We start from the raw sequence: 20,756 nt of genomic DNA, 5'->3' as shown, positions 1-20,756 counted from the left end.
TGTAGTTACCCAAGGCACCTTGCACAGCATAGCAGCTTGGCATGACTATTTGTAAGACGCACTCCGCCAGTTTATGTTTTGTTTTTGGTGTTATGTGTGTGTTTTTGCTTTGTTTTGTTTCCTCCTGCTTAAATTGCACATTTCCCCTCTGGAAGCAGCAGCCCGTTTTTTGGGGGTCTGCTTGTGCTTGGAATTTTGCACCCACCTTTGAATCCCCCTGTGCCGTCCGGGCTTGGGGGGCCCCGGGCAAGGGCCAAGTCGCCATCGCTTCTCGGCCTTTTGGCTAAGATCAAGTGTAGTATCTGTTCTTATCAGTTTAATATCTGATACGTCCCCTATCAGGGGACCATATATTAAATTGATTTTTGGAATCGGGAGATGGAACAGGGGCTTGCTCCGTCCACTCCACGCATCGGCCCGGTATTGCAGTACCTCCGGGAACGGTGCACACCTTTCTCTAACGTTGGTCAAAGTCAGATCTGGATCTCTCCTGTGAGCATTTTGTCTACCCCTGCTGGAGGGAGAGTGCCAGTGTTGATGCAAGTTTTCCCGCCGTTTTACTTCTTTTTTTTTCTTTCTTTCTTTCTTTCTCTCTTTCTTTCTCTCTTTCTCTCTTTCTTTCTCTCTTTCTTTCTTGCTGTCTTTCTTTCTTTTATTCACATGTGGTGATGATGTAGACAGCAGCAGGTTGTTTCCTGGGAGCATGCAGCTAACCAGACAAGTGTGGTGGAACATGTCCCTATGCCAGGACCTTCTTAGCAAGCCAGCCAGCCAGCGAGGCACAGTTGTAGTTACCCAAGGCACCTTGCACAGCATAGCAGCTTGGCATGACTATTTGTAAGACGCACTCCGCCAGTTTATGTTTTGTTTTTGGTGTTATGTGTGTGTTTTTGCTTTGTTTTGTTTCCTCCTGCTTAAATTGCACATTTCCCCTCTGGAAGCAGCAGCCCGTTTTTTGGGGGTCTGCTTGTGCTTGGAATTTTGCACCCACCTTTGAATCCCCCTGTGCCGTCCGGGCTGGGGGGCCCCGGGCAAGGGCCAAGTCGCCATCGCTTCTCGGCCATTCGGCTAAGATCAAGTGTAGTATCTGTTCTTATCAGTTTAATATCTGATACGTCCCCTATCAGGGGACCATATATTAAATTGATTTTTGGAATCGGGAGATGGAACAGGGGCTTGCTCCGTCCACTCCACGCATCGGCCCGGTATTGCAGTACCTCCGGGAACGGTGCACACCTTTCTCTAACGTTGGTCAAAGTCAGATCTGGATCTCTCCTGTGAGCATTTTGTCTACCCCTGCTGGAGGGAGAGTGCCAGTGTTGATGCAAGTTTTCCCGCCGTTTTACTTCTTTTTTTTTTCTTTCTCTCTTTCTTTCTTTCTCTCTTTCTTTCTCTCTTTCTCTCTTTCTTTCTCTCTTTCTTTCTTGCTGTCTTTCTTTCTTTTATTCACATGTGGTGATGATGTAGACAGCAGCAGGTTGTTTCCTGGGAGCATGCAGCTAACCAGACAAGTGTGGTGGAACATGTCCCTATGCCAGGACCTTCTTAGCAAGCCAGCCAGCCAGCGAGGCACAGTTGTAGTTACCCAAGGCACCTTGCACAGCATAGCAGCTTGGCATGACTATTTGTAAAACGCACTCCGCCAGTTTATGTTTTGTTTTTGGTGTTATGTGTGTGTTTTTGCTTTGTTTTGTTTTCTCCTGCTTAAATTGCACATTTCCCCTCTGGAAGCAGCAGCCCGTTTTTTGGGGGTCTGCTTGTGCTTGAAATTTTGCACCCACCTTTGAATCCCCCTGTGCCGTCCGGGCTGGGGGGCCCCGGGCAAGGGCCAAGTCGCCATCGCTTCTCGGCCTTTTGGCTAAGATCAAGTGTAGTATCTGTTCTTATCAGTTTAATATCTGATACGTCCCCTATCAGGGGACCATATATTAAATTGATTTTTGGAATCGGGAGATGGAACAGGGGCTTGCTCCGTCCACTCCACGCATCGGCCCGGTATTGCAGTACCTCCGGGAACGGTGCACACCTTTCTCTAACGTTGGTCAAAGTCAGATCTGGATCTCTCCTGTGAGCATTTTGTCTACCCCTGCTGGAGGGAGAGTGCCAGTGTTGATGCAAGTTTTCCCGCCGTTTTACTTCTTTTTTTTTCTTTCTTTCTTTCTTTCTCTCTTTCTTTCTCTCTTTCTCTCTTTCTTTCTCTCTTTCTTTCTTGCTGTCTTTCTTTCTTTTATTCACATGTGGTGATGATGTAGACAGCAGCAGGTTGTTTCCTGGGAGCATGCAGCTAACCAGACAAGTGTGGTGGAACATGTCCCTATGCCAGGACCTTCTTAGCAAGCCAGCCAGCCAGCGAGGCACAGTTGTAGTTACCCAAGGCACCTTGCACAGCATAGCAGCTTGGCATGACTATTTGTAAGACGCACTCCGCCAGTTTATGTTTTGTTTTTGGTGTTATGTGTGTGTTTTTGCTTTGTTTTGTTTCCTCCTGCTTAAATTGCACATTTCCCCTCTGGAAGCAGCAGCCCGTTTTTTGGGGGTCTGCTTGTGCTTGGAATTTTGCACCCACCTTTGAATCCCCCTGTGCCGTCCGGGCTGGGGGGCCCCGGGCAAGGGCCAAGTCGCCATCGCTTCTCGGCCATTCGGCTAAGATCAAGTGTAGTATCTGTTCTTATCAGTTTAATATCTGATACGTCCCCTATCAGGGGACCATATATTAAATTGATTTTTGGAATCGGGAGATGGAACAGGGGCTTGCTCCGTCCACTCCACGCATCGGCCCGGTATTGCAGTACCTCCGGGAACGGTGCACACCTTTCTCTAACGTTGGTCAAAGTCAGATCTGGATCTCTCCTGTGAGCATTTTGTCTACCCCTGCTGGAGGGAGAGTGCCAGTGTTGATGCAAGTTTTCCCGCCGTTTTACTTCTTTTTTTTTTCTTTCTCTCTTTCTTTCTTTCTCTCTTTCTTTCTCTCTTTCTCTCTTTCTTTCTCTCTTTCTTTCTTGCTGTCTTTCTTTCTTTTATTCACATGTGGTGATGATGTAGACAGCAGCAGGTTGTTTCCTGGGAGCATGCAGCTAACCAGACAAGTGTGGTGGAACATGTCCCTATGCCAGGACCTTCTTAGCAAGCCAGCCAGCCAGCGAGGCACAGTTGTAGTTACCCAAGGCACCTTGCACAGCATAGCAGCTTGGCATGACTATTTGTAAAACGCACTCCGCCAGTTTATGTTTTGTTTTTGGTGTTATGTGTGTGTTTTTGCTTTGTTTTGTTTTCTCCTGCTTAAATTGCACATTTCCCCTCTGGAAGCAGCAGCCCGTTTTTTGGGGGTCTGCTTGTGCTTGAAATTTTGCACCCACCTTTGAATCCCCCTGTGCCGTCCGGGCTGGGGGGCCCCGGGCAAGGGCCAAGTCGCCATCGCTTCTCGGCCTTTTGGCTAAGATCAAGTGTAGTATCTGTTCTTATCAGTTTAATATCTGATACGTCCCCTATCAGGGGACCATATATTAAATTGATTTTTGGGATCGGGAGATGGAACAGGGGCTTGCTCCGTCCACTCCACGCATCGGCCCGGTATTGCAGTACCTCCGGGAACGGTGCACACCTTTCTCTAACGTTGGTCAAAGTCAGATCTGGATCTCTCCTGTGAGCATTTTGTCTACCCCTGCTGGAGGGAGAGTGCCAGTGTTGATGCAAGTTTTCCCGCCGTTTTACTTCTTTTTTTTTCATTCTCTCTCTCTTTCTTTCTTTCTCTCTTTCTTTCTCTCTTTCTCTCTTTCTTTCTCTCTTTCTTTCTTGCTGTCTTTCTTTCTTTTATTCACATGTGGTGATGATGTAGACAGCAGCAGTTTGTTTCCTGGGAGCATGCAGCTAACCAGACAAGTGTGGTGGAACATGTCCCTATGCCAGGACCTTCTTAGCAAGCCAGCCAGCCAGCGAGGCACAGTTGTAGTTACCCAAGGCACCTTGCACAGCATAGCAGCTTGGCATGACTATTTGTAAGACGCACTCCGCCAGTTTATGTTTTGTTTTTGGTGTTATGTGTGTGTTTTTGCTTTGTTTTGTTTTCTCCTGCTTAAATTGCACATTTCCCCTCTGGAAGCAGCAGCCCGTTTTTTTGGGGTCTGCTTGTGCTTGAAATTTTGCACCCACCTTTGAATCCCCCTGTGCCGTCCGGGCTGGGGGGCCCCGGGCAAGGGCCAAGTCGCCATCGCTTCTCGGCCTCTTGGCTCAGATCAAGTGTAGTACCTGCGTGCGGGGAATCTCTTGGTTGGAAGCGATAGCATTTGGTTGCGGAAACTTATTTGAGAATTGTATATTTTTGTGTTATATAATTTGTTTTTGTTTTGTTCCCCCAGGTTCTGGTTTGGTTCTTTGCGGTTGCTGTGAGGAGAGAGTAGGACAGGACAGAGGAAGGAAGCTGGGGGGTAAGTCCCTTCGGGGGCTTATCTTTTTTTTTGGTGGCGTTTTTTTCTCTTTTCTAATTTTGTGGTGATGGCCGCTACTAGGGTAGGAGTGCGGAGGCACCATTGTGCTAGGTTTTGTTTGAAAGAAAGTGAGGGTTTATTGGTCACTAGAACTGATTTTTCCAAGCGAGTTTTACAGAAAGAGCTGGGCCTTAAGCCTGGTGATATCTTTTGTCTTATTAATCTTCCAGGAGGGAGGGGGTGGGATGTGAGCTTGATGAGTTCTTCTGTCATGGAATATTTTTGGAGAAGGTATGAGGAAAAGAGATATGAGGGTTTGTTGAGTGAGTTTAATGTAGAGAGGTTAAGTTACACTGGAGTGAAAACTGTGTTTGTAAAGATGTTTAATGAGCTAGTGGAAGCAGAGGATGTGGCTACTTGGTTAGCACGTTTTTGTACAGTTAAAGGGTCACCTGTGAAAGTGATGGATGCAGAGGGGATTTGGACTTGTTCCTGGAAGATTCCAGTAGTACAGAGACCAGACTATGGGGGGTATGGTGGTTTGGAGCATATTCCTCAGACTATTGTGCTTGGTGAAAATAGAGGGCTGGTATACTATCAGGGTCAGCCAAAGTTGTGTAGAAACTGTGGAGAAATGGGGCACCTTCGTGAGGCTTGTAAACAGATAATATGCAAAAAGTGTAGGGGTGTTGGCCATGTCTATGCTGAATGTACGAATGAAAGGAAGTGCAATTTGTGCGGTGAAACATCTCATTTGTTTAGGAACTGCCCCAAATCATATGCTAACATGTTGAAAGAGGATTACAACAATGCAGGTGTGGCGGTGGTTAAAGATGGTGAGGTTGGGGAAAAAAGCACTACTGAGGATGTAGGGAAAGAGGTTCAGGACAAGGACAAAGTCGTTTTGAAAGGGTGTTTGGTTGAGGATTTGGTTGTGTCTTCATCAGGTGAGGAGGTGGAAGAGGATAGGGTGGAGTCAGATCCAAATGTGGGGAATGCTAAGGTGATTGGTCCTGAGGGGCAGAAGGTAATTGAGGGTGAAACAGGTGCAGCTGAAAGTAAGAAGCCGGAGGCGGGGCCTGGTAGGGCGGTGGCTGGTGGAGAGTTGCAGCAGGAGGTGTGCAAAATTCCCAGCAGTCCTTGTAGTACTGCAAGTGATTTATTAATATGTTTGGAGTCCTCATTGGGGAGCGAGGATGAAAGCAGGGACTTTGAAATGAAGGAACTGGAAAATTCAAAAAAAAGGAAATTTGATTATTTTGAGGAAACTGATCAGGAAAAAAATATTGTGACTCAGGATGATGGGGTGGTGTGTTGTGAGTTTGGGGTTGAGGGTGTGTCTTCCCCCTCAGGGTCAGAAAGAGAAGATTATCCTGTGAAAGAACAGAACGAGGCACCTTTTCTAGGGCCATGCTTGGAAGATGTTGGTAGTGGCTATAGTTAGATTTAAAATGGATGTTTTTTTTTATTATTATTATTATTATTATGGCGCTTTCAGTGGCTACTATAAATGTAAGGAGTATGAAGAGCAGCCTGAGGGGTGAGGCTGTTTTGTCCTTTTTAGGCAGTCAGAATTTTGATGTGATTATGTTACAGGAGTGTGGTCTTCCTTTTAAGGAGAATTATTTGGACATGGGGAAGAAATGGAAATATGGGCCATCCTTTTGGAGTGGGTCTGATGAAAATAAATCTGATGGGGTAGCCATTTTAATTAAAAATAGGAATTTGGTGGTGAAAGGGAGTACTGTGGTGAAGTCTGGGAGACTTTTGAGAGTAGACATTTGTTATATGGGGAAAGATTGTGTTTTTGTTAATGTATATGCATCACCAAATGTACATGAGCGAACTGAGTTATTCAATGATTTAAGAGGTGTTTTAGTGAGGAATAAAACAGTGGTATTAGCAGGTGATTTTAATTGTGTTCTTAGGAAGGAGGAGAAAGCACCTATAAAGGATGGCTTCAAATTGGATAAATCCTCGCTGGTACTAAACGAGATTGTTAAAGATTTTAAATTGATTGATTTATTTCGTAAGCACAAGCCTGATGAGAAGGGGTTCACATGGGTGAGGGATAATGGAACACAAAGCTCGAGAATTGACTTTGTTTTTGTGAGCAAGGGGGTTAAATGTATAGACTGTACAGTGAGCCCAGTTTTCTTTTCGGATCACTTGGTTTTAAATGTAAAAATTGATTTGGTTGCATGTGTCACTTTGGGGAAGGGTGTGTGGAAGCTAAATATTTCACTGTTAGAGGATAAGGCTATAGAAGCCTTATTCCAGGTGAGGTATGAGGAATGGAGATCTCTGAAGGGGTGTTTTGAAACAGGAGGGCAGTGGTGGGAAGAAGTTAAAAAAAGGATTAAAGAATTCTTTATTATGGTGGGCAAGAGGAAGGCTGGAAAAGAAAAGAGGAAAATTGGAGGGTTAAGTAAAAGATTAAACCGATATTATAGATTGAGGGAGAGGGGTTTTGACTTTAATGAAGAAATAAATCAGGTAAAAAAAGAATTAAAAGACATTTTTGAGAGAGGATGTAAAAAAGTCATTTTCCAGAGTCGGGTTAAGGTGTTGGAAGAAAATGAAACATGTTCTCGTTTCTTTTTCAAAAAGGTTGTTGAGGGGAGCAAAACAATGGGAGGGTTGAAGAAGGATGGTGTTGTGGTCTCAACTACTGAGGAGATGTTGGGTGTGGCTGAGGGGTTTTATAAAGAACTATATGGAGAGAGGGAGGGGGAGAAAGATAAAATGGAGGAGCTGGAGAGGGCCTTGGAGGGGAAAGTGGTTAATGGGAAACACCTGGAAGAAGATTTAACTCTAGAGGAGGTGGGGAAGGCAATGAAAAGTTTTAAAAGAGGGAAGGTCCCAGGAAGTGATGGACTTCCTTTGGAGTTTTATTTGAAATTCTGGGATATTATAGCAAGGGATATTCTTTTGGTTTTTAAAGAGTTTGGGAAACAAGAGATCTTGCCTGAAAGTTTCAGACAAGGGATAATTACTCTGATTTTTAAAAAAAACGATAAACAAGATTTGAAGAATTGGAGGCCTATTAGTCTATTGAATGTGGATTTTAAAATTTTTAGTAAGATTTTAACTCTTAGGATGAAAAATGTATTGGAGGAAGTGATAGACCCGGATCAGACCTGTGCTGTGCCTGGAAGGAGGATCACGGACAGTCTGGTAATGATTCGTGACACCATCTGTTACGCGAGAGACAGAAATATGAGGATCTGTTTATTAAATTTAGATTTGGAGAAGGCTTACGATCGGATCTCGCACCAGTTTATGTTTCATATTCTGCTAAAGATGGGGTTTCCGGAGAGGTTTCTAGCCTGGGTGGGTCTGCTGTACAAAGGGATTGAGAGCAGGATATTGATAAATGGGGTTTTGTCTAAAACAGTTGGAATAAACTGTGGTGTTAGGCAAGGGTGTCCGTTATCCCCCTTACTGTTTATATGCTGTATGGAACCTCTAGCGCAGCTTCTGAGAAAGGAGAAAAATATCACTGGTTTTAGAATCCCTGGGAGTGGGGGGATGGAAGTCAAGTGTGCCCTTTACATGGACGATGTGAATGTTGTTTGTGTTGACGAACCATCTGTGAGTAAAGTTTTAGCTATAACAGAACAATTTTGTAAGGCATCTGGGTCCAAGCTAAACAAAGAGAAGAGTGAAATTATGTTTTATGGGAAGTGGGATACGGCGGTCGGGAAGGACTTAAATGTAAAGAGGGACTGTATTAAAATATTGGGGGTCAATTTTGGGGCTGTAGGTGATGGAACTAAGAATTGGGAGGAGGTGGGTGTAAAAGTCAAGAAGAAGTTGGGATACTGGAAGTTGCGGAACCTCACACTGGAAGGGAAGGTTCTGATTGTTAAAGCTGTCATTTTGCCTATTTTGTTGTATACCTCTATGATTTTTCCTCCAGCCAAGCAGACGGTTTGTGTTCTCAGGAGAGAGCTGTTCCACTTCTTCTGGGGATCAAAATGGGAGAGATTGAGAAGGGAGATTGTGGGTAAAGGGAAGCTAAAGGGCGGTAAAGGGTTGCCAGATATATTCATGTTTTTAATGATAAAGTATGTATGTTTTCATTTTGATATGTGCGTAAATGAAGTCTGTAAAGGGGCGTTTTTTGTTAGGTTTTTTTTGGGATCGTATCTCAGGAGTCTGAAAATAATGAATATCTCATTGACTGTTCCCACTGCGTTTGAGATACCGTATCACTATGCAATTATTAAAAGGTTTTTAAAAGACCGAGATATGGAGAAGTGTGGAAAGGATGTGTTTTTCAATAAAAAAAAACTATCTGTTTTTGTACAGGAAAGGGAACAAATGTGTTCAGTCAAGGGTGCTATGCTTGCCGACCCAAAGAGGGTGTGGAGGAATGTGGCCCATCCTGGCCTAGTGAATCGGCATCGTGACCTGTCCTGGCTGGTGGCCCATGACATCTTGCCTGTGAGAGCAATGTTGAATGCAAGGAATCTCTCGAGAACCTCTAGATGTCCCAGAGAGGGCTGTGGGGCGGAGGAGACATGCCTGCATTTGTTTCGAGAATGCCATTTTGCAATAAACCTATGGAGAGAAGTAGTAGGTTTCACTGACCTGTTTCTGGATAGTAATATCTTGGATGATATGATGGTGCTCTACGGGATCAGTAAAAAAGTTTTTCCCAAAGGACTTTGGTTCAAAATATGGGTTGTGATTACCTGTGTAAAGGATGCAATCTGGAAAGTAAGGAACTTGTTGGTGCTGCAAAATAAACTTTTGACTGTAATTGAAACAAAACAACTTGCGCTGTCTATTGTGAAAGATTATGTGTTGCGAGATGTGGCTGCTGGAGACCTGGAGAAGGTGAAGATGGAATGGCATCTGGAACAATGGGAGATGGGATGGAATGGGTCACCGGGCTGGTTGATGGGTCTGGGTCTGGTTTCACGGGGACAGGGTGAAGGATGTTCTTTGAGGACACACACTTGCCTGTACAAAATGTTTTGGAACTATGTGGATGGAATGAATGTATAATTATGTAATATGTCCGTATTCAGTAAGGTAAAAGGATATATGGAAATGAATGGTGATTTGTTATGTGCTGATTTGTCTAGAGGGTATTGTAACTGATATGGTATTGTGAATATTTAATTAATAAAATTTATAAAAAAAAAAAAAAAAAAAATCTGTTCTTATCAGTTTAATATCTGATACGTCCCCTATCATTGGACCATATATTAAATTGATTTTTGGAATCGGGAGATGGAACAGGGGCTTGCTCCGTCCACTCCACGCATCGGCCCGGTATTGCAGTACCTCCGGGAACGGTGCACACCTTTCTCTAACGTTGGTCAAAGTCAGATCTGGATCTCTCCTGTGAGCATTTTGTCTACCCCTGCTGGAGGGAGAGTGCCAGTGTTGATGCAAGTTTTCCCGCCGTTTTACTTCTTTTTTTTTCTTTCTCTCTTTCTTTCTTTCTTTTTCTTTCTCTCTTTCTTTCTTGCTGTCTTTCTTTCTTTTATTCACATGTGGTGATGATGTAGACAGCAGCAGTTTGTTTCCTGGGAGCATGCAGCTAACCAGACAAGTGTGGTGGAACATGTCCCTATGCCAGGTCCTTCTTAGCCAGCCATATACTCTGGCTTCTCTTCAGTTCGAATAAATCTTTCTAAGACTAAGGTTTAGAGGGTAGTGGCATTGCCCGCTCCCTCCGAGGGTCTGTGAGAGGTTTGTTCGGGTGAGGAGGAACAGAATTTTTTTTATTTTTGACTGGCTTTCTTCAGCTCGGCAACTTTTTGGAAGACTAATGCTCAGTCTGGTTTTGGCTTGCCCAATCCAGGCCGAGGGTCTTTCAAGATTTTGTTGACTGTTGAGAGCAGTTTTTTCTTTTTCAGGCGGTTCCCGTTTTTTTCTTTTTCAGGCGGTTCCGGCTTTTCCAGACGTTCCTGGAGTTAGAGAGAAGGAGGACCTACCATCCAGACGACCTTTGAGGACCCTTTGATGACCTAGACGACCTCATCCCCAGCCCTTGATTGTAATCGAGATCCAGACCGAGAGAGCAGCAGGCGCCCAGCAGAGGGCGCCATCTGGGAGGAGCAGAGGGCGGCCCCGGACCCCGAGGAGGCGTCACAGCCACGATTCTTCCTACGTGGTCTCGGTGCCAAGCAGCGCCCCCTACTCCGCCAGGGAAGGACACCGTTCACCTGGGGAGGGGGTCCCTCTTGCGAGGCGACCATCTCCTCAGGGACTAAAGTAATAGTTCCTTCAACTGCCCAGATTTGCTGCTTACGTTGTCTCTTTTCCGTAGAGAGAGACAACCCGGACGTCCAGAGGCTTCTCCCACCCCAATCGGAGGAGCCAGCTGAAGGATGGCGTTCCGGCCAACCCAGGAAACCAGGAGGCACAATGCGGTGCGCTTCACAAGAAACAAGCAAGATGAAACGGAACCAGGACTGACGAGACTGGAGTTCAGCCGGACCATTCTTCAGAGGGGTATGGGTTTTTCCCCTTCTGACTTGAATTGTTTGGTGAAATTGCCAGGGCTTAAGGAAGTGTTTGAGGTCAGTTTTAGGAACCCCCAAAAGTTACAAGAAATGTGGTCCTTTTGGGGGGAGAATAAATATCTCGCTCCATACAAAGAATTTTGTGTGGATGCACTGACAGACAGAGAAATGAAAGTTGTTACTGTCCAATTTTTCAATGAGGCTGTTAGCGACTATGATATTACAACATGGCTTAACCGCTATGGGAGGGTGTCATCAGAAGGGAGGAAAATTACAGATGAAGATGGGGTTTGGACAGGAGCCAGAAAGTGGCTGGTACGCCTTAATGTTGATCCATCGGGCATTGGAGGCGTCCGCCACATTCCAAACTCCATAGTGTTAGGGCCCAACAGAGGGCTGGTATTCTATAATGGGATGCCAAAACTCTGCAGGAAATGTGGGGAATTAGGACACCTGGCGGCCGCGTGTACTGTAGTCAAGTGCAGGAACTGCGGCGCCCCCCACGAGACCAGCCACTGCAGAGAAGAGAGGCAGTGCAATTTGTGTGGAAAGAAGGGGCACCTGTTTAAGGACTGCCCCTCTTCCTATGCCAACATGGCCAGAGCCAGCAAGGCAAACATGAACAAGCCTAGGCCTGAGCAGGAAGAGGGAGCAAGTAACAAAGATCAGTCCACATCACCACCAACAGTATCCAAGACCCAGACTCCAGCACCACCATCATCACCAGCACCCCCTCACCCCCCCGCCCCCGAGACATGTCCCGTTTTACGAGGACCCCTTCCCCCAGCCCAGAGAGAGAGTACAACAGCCACTCCACTAGCTCCTCCAGTAGCTCCTCTGATGCAGAACACGAGTCAGGGAGGGAGCCCGGACCCAGCAGCGGCCCCCCCCTGAGTAGGGCCCTCTCAGCGCCAGCACTCCCCCTCGGCTCTCGTTATGACGCCATAAGGATTGAGTCCGTGGGGGAGGAAAGCAAAAGCGACAGTGAAAGTGAGAGTGAGAAGGAGGGGAAGGGAGTGAAGAACCAGCAGAGGGTGGGGAAAAGAAAGGGTAGAGACGAGGGGGGGAAAAGAAAGAAGATCAGGATCAAAGACAGCAAGTTGCAGGTGGCCCCCATAGATCCAAAACCAGCTAATGTCCACACAAAGTCCCCAGTCTTGCCCTCGCAGGCAGAGACGGAGGCGAGTGGGACGGCTACACTGCCGCCTAGTGGGCAGGTAGCAGCCAGCCAGGGCATCCCCAGCCAGCCTTCCCAGTCGTTGGCACAAACCCTAGCACACCTCGCAGAAGAGGTGTTCACTAATGCACCGAGGGAGAGGTCGGGGTCAACACCTTCCCTGACCAGCAGTACCTCGGTAGCAATGACCCTCTTCAAGCGAAGGGCCTCCCTTCAAAGCATCCTTGACCCCCTCCCTTGTATGGGCAAAACCAGGGGCCCCCTAGAGGTCCTCCTAGATACAGCACTGGAGGACATGGGAATACCCCTGGACGCGGTAAGCCAGAAGTCTGCTAACAGCTCCAATTCAACAGACGGTAACAGCCAAAGAATGCTGTCTGTCATAACCCCCCCCCAGGACAAAGCTGACCCACACGTTCCGAGGGGCCCTGAGCAAGTTCCACCAGACTTACCTTGTGGGGAGTTGAATAGCCCCAACAACTCCACGTACTGTGCATATAAAGACGGTGCCTTCTTGGACGAGGCAGCAGTGAGTACCTTCTCAGGGGTGATGGGAGTTGCAAATAAGCCCAAGCCCCCTCGAAGCAAGCGTAGAGCTAAGAGTAGGAAGAGTGTCCCGACCTCCCAATCATAGTCGCTATGGGGTGGACGCAGCGACTCCTTTTCTTGTTAGCTACCCTGATGGCCCTGATATGTGTGTCTGTTAATGTCAGGAGCATCAGGGAGACACAAAAAAGATTTGATGTACTAAACTATCTAGCTAACTTGAAAGCAGATCTCATCTTTCTGCAGGAGTGTGGTATTTCGTCGAGCCCTGATTATAGGGACCTGAAGGAGAGTTGGACCCTGGGGGACTCCTTCTGGTCGGGCTCCAACATAGCCAGAGCCGACGGAGTAGGTATCCTGTTTAAAAACCCATTTATTACCTCCCGCAGCAGCAGGGAGGTAGAACCTGGTAGAATTCTGAGCGTGGATGTGACATACAACAACACTCCCCTCAGACTGGTCAATGTCTACGCACCCACTAACCAAAACGAAAGAGTTCAATTTTTTCCAAAGCTGCGTCCACTCCTGCTGGGGAACGTACCCGTCATCGTGTCAGGTGACTTCAATTGTGCTCTGAGGGACGTAGACCGGAGCAGGCCACGCAACGACCGCTCTAGTAGAGTTTTGTCCTCCGTAATATCTGATTTCTCCCTGTGTGATGCAGGTAAGGACCTGGTGCCTCCCTTTACCTGGGTGAGCTCATCTGGGACCTCCTTCTCCCGTATAGATCTCGTCCTGCATACCAGCTCCCTTACGAAGACGGCAGTAGACACCCAGGCCGTCTTCTTCTCTGACCATAGGCTCCTGCAGGTAACATTGCAGGTCCCTCAGACCTCCCAGATGGGGTCAGGGGTTTGGAAATTAAACACCTCCTTACTCGATGACCCCTCCATAGCTGCAGCCTATAAGAGCAGGCTTGTTGAGTGGACCACTTTGCGTGACCTATTCAACTCCCCTATAGAGTGGTGGGAGATGGTCAAAATCAGAACTAAGGGTTATTTCATAGCAGCAGGCAAGAGGAAAGCAAAAGAAAGGAGGGCCAAATATAAACACCTGAATGCTGCCCTCCAGCATCTGAGCCTGCTTCAGCTTCGGGGGTTCCCTGTAAGCGACGAGATAGCCCAGACCAAGCTAGATCTTTCAGTGCTTTGTAGGGAGGAACAACGAAAGGTCATGCACAATGCAAAAGTGCAAAAAATGGAGGAAGACGAAAAGTGTACTCGCTTCTTCTTCCAGAAAACGAGGGAGAAGCGGCACTTGATGTCCTCCATGCTCGACAGCAGGGGGAGGATAGTAGAGGATAGTGAGGGAGTGAAAAAAGTGGTAGAGAACTTCTATAGGGACCTATATAACATCAAAGCTACAGATGACACCCTGATAGAGTGGTTCCTGAGCCAGTTGGAGCCTGACTCAGTGCGGGACGACGAGGAGGAGGAGAAGGACCCAGAACTCACGCTGAAGGAGCTCACCCAGGCGGTTAAGACCATGAACACCGGTAAGACGCCAGGTCCAGATGGCATCCCGGGTGAGTATTACCATCTTTTTTGGGACACGCTAAAAGTCCATTTAGCGGAGGTCTACAGAGCGGTCTACAGGGAGAAGCGGTTGGGCCCTTCTATGCGGGAGAGTGTAATTACTCTCCTTCATAAGAAAGGGGAAGTTAAAGATCTACGGAATTGGCGCCCAATCAGCCTCCTTTGCGTGGATTACAAGATACTAGCCAAAGCTCTGATGCTCTGGCTACAAGTACACCTCCCTTTGGTCATTGGCCCCGACCAGGCTTGTGGCGTCCCAGGGAGGTCCATCACGGATATTTTAATGTTAACAAGGGACATTCTGGCTTATTCTAGAGAACGGAACCATCCCCTCTGCCTGTTCAACCTTGACCAGGAGAAGGTGTTCGATAGGGTAAGCCATGAATATATGTACAAAGTGATGGACCAGATGAAATTCGCTCCTGGACTTAGGGAGTGGGTTAAAACCATATATACAAACATTAGTACCCGAGTCTTGGTGAACAGGCACCTGACTGGTAAAATATCTATCCAGTCAGGGGTCAGACAGGGTTGCCCACTATCCCCACTGCTATATGTCGTGTGCATTGAACCCCTCCTGCAGGCAATTCGTAGGGATACCAATATAACTGGTTTCCAGCTGCCTGGATCCAACGGGGTCCAGGTCAAAACAACAGCATATATGGACGATGTGTCACTCATTTGCACCAACACATCGTCGGTACCTCGGATTAGTAATATCCTTGAGAAGTACTGCACGGCGACCGGGGCAGTGATTAATAAGTCCAAGAGCGAAGTCTACGTGTCTAAAAATTGGCAGGTAGATAGGGAACTGTCGGACATGTACCCTGTCAAAAAGGACAAAATCAAGATTCTGGGCCTCATTTTCGAGAACAATAGCTCGGGGGCCCAGAGCTGGACGGCGGCCATTAACCAGGTCCGTAAAAAGATTGGCGGATGGAGCACAAGATCCTTAACAATGACGGGTAGAGTATTAATAACCAAGTCTATACTGTTCCCCATCCTCTCTTATGTAGGAAAAATCTTTCCCCCAGACAGGACCACCAAAAAAGTGGTGGACCGCATTATCCACCGCTTTATCTGGGGCAGCAAGATGGAGAGGGTAAAGCGAGCCACCCTGAGTAAAGCCGACAAGAAGGGAGGTAAGGGGGTCCCGGACGTTGTGCAGCTCACCCGAGTGCAGGGGCTCACGCAAACTATCAAGAACATCCAGGCCCTGGACAGGAAGGTATGTTACATGAATCGTTTCTATTTTGCCACCTGTCTCAGGGCCTTGGGCCTCTGCACTATTGATAACACCGTGCCGTACTCCTGGGACCCCCCATTGTATTATAGAACCTTAAGGGACACTATATATAAATTGGGCTTAGATAAAGCAAAATTGGCCTCCTGGGAATACAAGGCTGTAACTAAATATCTTGCCGGTTCCCAGGAAATTGAAAAAGTAGCTACTTTCTCCCTCACCCAAAGCCAAAAAATCTGGGAGAATGTGTCTCACAGCTGCCTCAGTAATGTCCAGAAGGATATAGCATGGAACACCGTCCACAGTGCACTCCCCACTCGAGCGTTCATGTTCAGGAGGGGACTAGCCCAAGTAGAAACATGCCCCTATGCAAAGTGCCGCAAGAGAGAAACACCAGCCCATATCTTCTGGGAGTGTGATGTGGCTGGCAGTGTCTGGCTCTCTGTCTCTGTCTTCCTAAACAGGTTTGCTGACACGGCCAAGATGACCGCTGAGACTGTGCTCTATGGGCCTGCGGGAGGAATCGATACCAGCACAGCTAAGTGCGTTTGGCGTGTCATCAATGTTGTCAAGCAGATCCTGTGGGAAGGCCGTAACGTCTGTGTCTATCACAAGCAGGAGCTAGACACTATCACCACGACCAGAAGGGCACAAACTCTTATCAAGGACTTTGTAATTCTGGACATCCGGACCCTCGGGAAGGACAAGGCCTGCGCGGAGTGGAGGATCGCCGGACTTCAGGACGTGAAGATGGAATAAAGGAAAAAACTGGAACCGCTAGCTCCTAGGAGCGGGACTACGGGGCACCGCTAAGCCTTTTATTTATTTTGTCATGCCAGCATTCCGCCCTTTTTAGCTGGCATGACCGTTTTTTCAACGGTGCCCTGGTTTTATGTAGTCTTTTTGTTTCAGTTTTATGGACTTTTATTTGATTTACGTTGAATGTTTTATTTGATTTTGTTTTGTTTTGTTTTATGTATCTTTAAGATTTTTAATGTAAACTATTAAAAGTTACATTTTAAGTGTTTTAAAATTTTAGAATTTTAACTCACTGTTCTATACACTGTCCCTTTTCCCCTGTCCCTGTTTTAGATCTAGTTTTATGTTCACTTTTGAACTTTTTTAGAGAGCACTCCCCGGCCCTCACAAACACTGGTTTTTTATAGATGGTTCTTTTTTTCCAGTCACTTTTAAAGCAGCACAGGTTTTTTTCATGTTGATTTTAATCTGTGTCTGTTTTAACCATGTACTAAGCACAATTGTCTTGGTGTTTTTAAATGTATTTTAAATGCTTTTAAAACAAAATGTATGTCTGTATGCATGAATGTCATCTTTAAAAGAAATGTAAAATGAATGAAAAAAACGAATGGGTGTAAATGTAAAAAATGTAAAATCTCAATAAAGGAGTATCTGTTCTTATCAGTTTAATATCTGATACGTCCCCTATCAGGGGACCATATATTAAATTGATTTTTGGAATCGGGAGATGGAACAGGGGCTTGCTCCGTCCACTCCACGCATCGGCCCGGTATTGCAGTACCTCCGGGAACGGTGCACACCTTTCTCTAACGTTGGTCAAAGTCAGATCTGGATCTCTCCTGTGAGCATTTTGTCTACCCCTGCTGGAGGGAGAGTGCCAGTGTTGATGCAAGTTTTCCCGCCGTTTTACTTCTTTTTTTTTTCTTTCTCTCTTTCTTTCTTTCTCTTTCTTTCTCTCTTTCTTTCTTGCTGTCTTTCTTTCTTTTATTCACATGTGGTGATGATGTAGACAGCAGCAGTTTGTTTCCTGGGAGCATGCAGCTAACCAGACAAGTGTGGTGTAACATGTCCCTATGCCAGGTCCTTCTTAGCCAGCCATATACTCTGGCTTCTATTCAGTTCGAATAAATCTTTCTAAGACTAAGGCTTAGAGGGTAGTGGCATTGCCCGCTCCCTCCGAGGGTCTGTGAGAGGTTTGTTCGGGTGAGGAGGAACAGAATTTTTTTTATTTTTGACTGGCTTTCTTCAGCTCGGCAACTTTTTGGAAGACTAATGCTCAGTCTGGTTTTGGCTTGCCCGATCCAGGCCGAGGGTCTTTCAAGATTTTGTTGACTGTTGAGAGCAGTTTTTTCTTTTTCAGGCGGTTCCCGTTTTTTTCTTTTTCAGGCGGTTCCGGCTTTTCCAGACGTTCCTGGAGTTAGAGAGAAGGAGGACCTACCATCCAGACGACCTTTGAGGACCCTTTGATGACCTAGACGACCTCATCCCCAGCCCTTGATTGTAATCGAGATCCAGACCGAGAGAGCAGCAGGCGCCCAGCAGAGGGCGCCATCTGGGAGGAGCAGAGGGCGGCCCCGGACCCCGAGGAGGCGTCACAGCCACGATTCTTCCTACGTGGTCTCGGTGCCAAGCAGCGCCCCCTACTCCACCAGGGAAGGACACCGTTCACCTGGGGAGGGGGTCCCACTTGCGAGGCGACCATCTCCTCAGGGTCTAAAGTAATAGTTCCTTCAACTGCCCAGATTTGCTGCTTACGTTGTCTCTTTTCCGTAGAGAGAGACAACCCGGACGTCCAGAGGCTTCTCCCACCCCAATCGGAGGAGCCAGCTGAAGGATGGCGTTCCGGCCAACCCAGGAAACCAGGAGGCACAATGCGGTGCGCTTCACAAGAAACAAGCAAGATGAAACGGAACCAGGACTGACGAGACTGGAGTTCAGCCGGACCATTCTTCAGAGGGGTATGGGTTTTTCCCCTTCTGACTTGAATTGTTTGGTGAAATTGCCAGGGCTTAAGGAAGTGTTTGAGGTCAGTTTTAGGAACCCCCAAAAGTTACAAGAAATGTGGTCCTTTTGGGGGGAGAATAAATATCTCGCTCCATACAAAGAATTTTGTGTGGATGCACTGACAGACAGAGAAATGAAAGTTGTTACTGTCCAATTTTTCAATGAGGCTGTTAGCGACTATGATATTACAACATGGCTTAACCGCTATGGGAGGGTGTCATCAGAAGGGAGGAAAATTACAGACGAAGATGGGGTTTGGACAGGAGCCAGAAAGTGGCTGGTACGCCTTAATGTTGATCCATCGGGCATTGGAGGCGTCCGCCACATTCCAAACTCCATAGTGTTAGGGCCCAACAGAGGGCTGGTATTCTATAATGGGATGCCAAAACTCTGCAGGAAATGTGGGGAATTAGGACACCTGGCGGCCGCATGTACTGTAGTCAAGTGCAGGAACTGCGGCGCCCCCCACGAGACCAGCCACTGCAGAGAAGAGAGGCAGTGCAATTTGTGTGGAAAGAAGGGGCACCTGTTTAAGGACTGCCCCTCTTCCTATGCCAACATGGCCAGAGCCAGCAAGGCAAATACGAACAAGCCTAGGCCTGAGCAGGAAGAGGGAACAAATAACAAAGATCAGTCCACATCACCACCAACAGTATCCAAAACCCAGACTCCAGCACCACCATCATCACCAGCACCCCCCTCACCCCCCCGCCCCCGAGACATGTCCCGTTTTACGAGGACCCCTTCCCCCAGCCCAGAGAGAGAGTACAATAGCTACTCCACTAGCTCCTCCAGTAGCTCCTCTGATACAGAACACGAGGCAGGGAGGGAGCCCGGACCCAGCAGCGGCCCCCCCTGAGTAGGGCCCTCTCAGCGCCAGCACTCCCCCTCGGCTCTCGTTATGACGCCATAAGGATTGAGTCCGTGGGGGAGGAAAGCGAAAGCGACAGTGAAAGTGAGAGTGAAAAGGAGGGGAAGGGAATGAAGAACCAGCAGAGGGTGGGGAAAAGAAAGGGTAGAGACGATGGGGGGAAAAGAAAGAAGATCAAGATCAAAGACAGCAAGTTGCAGGTGGCCCCCATAGATCCAAAACCAGATAATGTCCACACAAAGTCCCCAGTCTTGCCCTCGCAGGCAGAGACGGAGGCGAGTGGGACGGCTACACTGCCGTCTAGTGGGCAGGTAGCAGCCAGCCAGGGCATCCCCAGCCAGCCTTCCCAGTCGTTGGCACAAACCCTAGCACACCTCGCAGAAGAGGTGTTCACTAATGCACTGAGGGAGAGGTCGGGGTCAACACCTTCCCTGACCAGCAGTACCTCGGTAGCAATGACCCTCTTCAAGCGAAGGGCCTCCCTTCAAAGCATCCTTGACCCCCTCCCTTGTATGGGCAAAACCAGGGGCCCCCTAGAGGTCCTCCTAGATACAGCACTGGAGGACATGGGAATACCCCTGGACGCGGTAAGCCAGAAGTCTGCTAACAGCTCCAATTCAGCAGACGGTAACAGCCAAAGAATGCTGTCTGTCATAACCCCCCCCCAGGACAAAGCTGACCCACACGTTCCGAGGGGCCCTGAGCAAGTTCCACCAGACTTACCTTGTGGGGAGTTGAATAGCCCAAACAACTCCACGTACTGTGCATATAAAGATGGTGCCTTCTTGGACGAGGCAGCAGTGAGTACCTTCTCAGGGGTGATGGGAGTTGCAAATAAGCCCAAGCCCCCTCGAAGCAAGCGTAGAGCTAAGAGTAGGAAGAGTGTCCCGACCTCCCAATCATAGTCGCTATGGGGTGGACGCAGCGACTCCTTTTCTTGTTAGCTACCCTGATGGCCCTGATATGTGTGTCTGTTAATGTCAGGAGCATCAGGGAGACACAAAAAAGATTTGATGTACTAAACTATCTAGCTAACTTGAAAGCAGATCTCATCTTTCTGCAGGAGTGTGGTATTTCGTCGAGCCCTGATTATAGGGACCTGAAGGAGAGTTGGACCCTGGGGGACTCCTTCTGGTCGGGCTCCAACATAGCCAGAGCCGACGGAGTAGGTATCCTGTTTAAAAACCCTTTTATTACCTCCCGCAGCAGCAGGGAGGTAGAACCTGGTAGAATTCTGAGCGTGGATGTGACATACAACAACACTCCCCTCAGACTGGTCAATGTCTACGCACCCACTAACCAAAACGAAAGAGTTCAATTTTTTCCACAGCTGCGTCCACTCCTGCTGGGGAACGTACCCGTCATCGTGTCAGGTGACTTCAATTGTGCTCTGAGGGACGTAGACCGGAGCAGGCCACGCAACGACCGCTCTAGTAGAGTTTTGTCCTCCGTAATATCTGATTTCTCCCTGTGTGATGCAGGTAAGGACCTGGTGCCTCCCTTTACCTGGGCGAGCTCATCTGGGACCTCCTTCTCCCGTATAGATCTCGTCCTGCATACCAGCTCCCTTACGAAGACGGCAGTAGACACCCAGGCCGTCTTCTTCTCTGACCATAGGCTCCTGCAGGTAACATTGCAGGTCCCTCAGACCTCCCAGATGGGGTCAGGGGTTTGGAAATTAAACACCTCCTTACTCGATGACCCCTCCATAG

General features: G+C 47.6%; 6 non-coding genes and 1 pseudogene across 6 annotated transcripts; all 7 read left to right on the top strand.

Annotated features, from left to right (window-relative positions):
- The first annotated feature begins 263 nt into the window (after window positions 1–263).
- Window positions 264–454, top strand: LOC131738861 (U2 spliceosomal RNA). Its single transcript, XR_009330048.1, has one exon. It is a non-coding gene; the product is annotated as a U2 spliceosomal RNA (small nuclear RNA).
- A 594-nt stretch (window positions 455–1,048) lies between these two features.
- LOC131738293 (U2 spliceosomal RNA) lies at window positions 1,049–1,239 on the top strand. Its single transcript, XR_009329857.1, has one exon. It is a non-coding gene; the product is annotated as a U2 spliceosomal RNA (small nuclear RNA).
- Window positions 1,240–1,838: 599 nt separating this feature from the next.
- LOC131738850 (U2 spliceosomal RNA) lies at window positions 1,839–2,029 on the top strand. Its single transcript, XR_009330047.1, has one exon. It is a non-coding gene; the product is annotated as a U2 spliceosomal RNA (small nuclear RNA).
- A 594-nt stretch (window positions 2,030–2,623) lies between these two features.
- Window positions 2,624–2,814, top strand: LOC131738292 (U2 spliceosomal RNA). Its single transcript, XR_009329856.1, has one exon. It is a non-coding gene; the product is annotated as a U2 spliceosomal RNA (small nuclear RNA).
- A 599-nt stretch (window positions 2,815–3,413) lies between these two features.
- On the top strand, window positions 3,414–3,604 carry LOC131739297 (U2 spliceosomal RNA). Its single transcript, XR_009330465.1, has one exon. It is a non-coding gene; the product is annotated as a U2 spliceosomal RNA (small nuclear RNA).
- A 5,956-nt stretch (window positions 3,605–9,560) lies between these two features.
- Window positions 9,561–9,744, top strand: LOC131738532 (U2 spliceosomal RNA). The gene has a single exon (XR_009330008.1). It is a non-coding gene; the product is annotated as a U2 spliceosomal RNA (small nuclear RNA).
- Window positions 9,745–16,802: 7,058 nt separating this feature from the next.
- LOC131738384 (U2 spliceosomal RNA) lies at window positions 16,803–16,972 on the top strand (annotated as a pseudogene).
- Window positions 16,973–20,756: the final 3,784 nt, after the last annotated feature.

The sequence above is a fragment of the Acipenser ruthenus genome, chromosome 10 (genome assembly GCF_902713425.1).
Source record: "Acipenser ruthenus chromosome 10, fAciRut3.2 maternal haplotype, whole genome shotgun sequence".
NCBI classification, from domain to species: Eukaryota; Metazoa; Chordata; class Actinopteri; order Acipenseriformes; family Acipenseridae; genus Acipenser; species Acipenser ruthenus.
Note: the sequence above shows the minus strand (reverse complement) of the source record. Positions and strands in the feature narration are given on the sequence as shown.